Here is a 2,371-nt window from a genome sequence, read left to right on the forward strand (position 1 = left end):
TGCTGTTACGCCCTCTCATGTCAAGTCGGAGTTCAGCCCATCTAGCCTACTATTCTCTGCTCTGCTCTAGGTTTTCCAGCTGCCTGGAGAGAGAGAAAAGCCCTTTAATAGAAGTGTAACGGGAAGTCATTTACAAGAAAAATTTTACTTGTCCCTCATGACTAGCGTCAGCTGCTCATTTCCACACATTGTGGTTCTATTCAAGGGCCAAGATGTTTTTCTGAAGGCATGTTGTCTAACCCAAAAAAGCTCTCCAAGATTTCTGCTGTTGCCTGGAATGGAATTTGGGCCCTCTAAATGGAAACCCTGCGCTCTATCACTGGGCTGTGGCCAATACTCACTTTGTAAGTATATGTTCTGTATACTTATGATTGATTCAAATACTAGTGAGAGGTTTGCATAGTCTTGTAATGGAAACTGCATTTTTTATGGGGCTGTTCTTTTCGTGTATGTATTGTGTATGTGTAACCCCTGTGAGGTTAATTGGTTTAGCCCAGTGGGGTGGAGTCAGAAGCTAGAGGCTGGCTGCTGAGGAGGAGGCTGTTTGCAGGGGAGCTTAATAAATTATAAGCTCTTATCACCTTGAATAAGGTAATCAAATGTTGTATGTAAAATATGATTTAAAGTGGTGTTTGTGTATTGTGTGTAGTTGGCTTTACTGAGATTGTATTATTTTTGCAGGGCTATAATTCCCCAACAAGAAGACGGAAGCCTGGAGTACAGCTGCTTCAAATGGATGAGAGAGGACTCATCATCACTTCTTGGATGTGGAACTGTTTCTTTTCAAGGACATTGTTGAGTTGGAGTTTTTTTATGGTTGCACTTAAGAGCTGTTTTTTTTTAAAGTTGTATTTTATTTATCATTAAAAAGTTTTTTTTTAAGTTATTTCTTAAAATTTTGTGTAAGTTGCTTCCTAAGCCCTATAGAACCCATGAAAAAAGAAGTCACATGTGTATTGTGCAAATTATTGTACTCTGTATTGTAAGACCAAACCAATTACAATATCTCTTTACTAAAACCACAGCTCCTTCCATTATGAGCAGTCCTTGTATACTCAGTCCTCAACCACTTCTACATTAATGTTTTTCAAAATCTGTATAGTTTATTAGAGAAACCTAATTGCAAAGCATTTGTCCACTGAACCCCTTTTTCAGCTTTGTGTATTTTTCCCTTCCAGGTTCCTCCACCATATTGTGAAATCTCCTATAGAAGTACGTTTTCAGGGAGTCATCAGAGATATAAACAAACACTTCTGCTTTACAGAAACTACATCTAGCTAGATGTAAATTCAAAGCAGTTGAACAAAGCACAAACCGCCCAAGGATCTCATATTGTGGGATAAGTCCAGTTATACTGTTCTGAAGGAAAGAAGGTGTGTTGTTATGTAACCACTCTACATATTATTAATATTTATTATTTATTTAATGTATAGCCCACCTTTCCCATGAGAGGTCTCAGGGTGAGTTATAATAATAGGTGAAATATAGAGGAGTGAACAATAAAATCACAGTATATACATTCTTTGATATTCTTCTCTTTGCGTTGCAAAAACTTAGGTTTCCAACTTCACATAACACAGAGAGGAAGAATAAAAACTTACATTGGGGAGTCAAACAGACTCTGAGAAGGCTCTTCCTCAAAAGAAGGTACATGGAACATGTAAAGGACTTGAGAAGTCATCCCGCCGATGACGAGGTCACCTGGCTGGTACCATTCATGGGGAACAGGGAGGGGATCCTTTGTGGGGCACATTGTGGAATTTATTTTGCACGCTATGTGAGGTAGAAAAAGCAGCAAAACTACTAAAACCACCATCTGATAGGAAAGCTTTTCTCTGGACACAGAATTTCCTGAGCCCATTTACGTCTCTAAGATTATATCATTGTAGGTTGAACTAGAGGAGACTTTGAAAAGCTTCTTCAAAAGAGCAAGAATTCCAATTTTATCTTTAACCTAAACGAGGTTAGGCAAAGCCTTGAATAAACGACACCAGTTTGAAGCTAGAATTACAGAGAGAAATTCTCAGGATTCAAACTCACAGAGCCCCGCTTTCCTCTGGCACTCAATCCCAGCTCTGACAGGTATACGGAAGGGTTTATAACTACTTTCTTCTTTGCATATTGGTTGTTTTTCTAGTACCTTCTGGAAGGCTGATAGACTTCTAGCACAAAGGAGAAATAACAGTCATTTTGATAATTGCAGGGGGAATTAATTACTTTTGCAAAGATTGGGCTCTGAATAGCATCAGTGGTACCAAATGACTTTTCTTTTCACTTGCTCCTTAGGACAACATGGGATATGGGTTCTGTCTGGCCAGACTTAATGAAGCAAACTCATAAAGCCATCTGGTGAAACTGGCCCCTCACATCT

This window comes from Eublepharis macularius, chromosome 12 (genome assembly GCF_028583425.1).
Source record: "Eublepharis macularius isolate TG4126 chromosome 12, MPM_Emac_v1.0, whole genome shotgun sequence".
NCBI classification, from domain to species: Eukaryota; Metazoa; Chordata; class Lepidosauria; order Squamata; family Eublepharidae; genus Eublepharis; species Eublepharis macularius.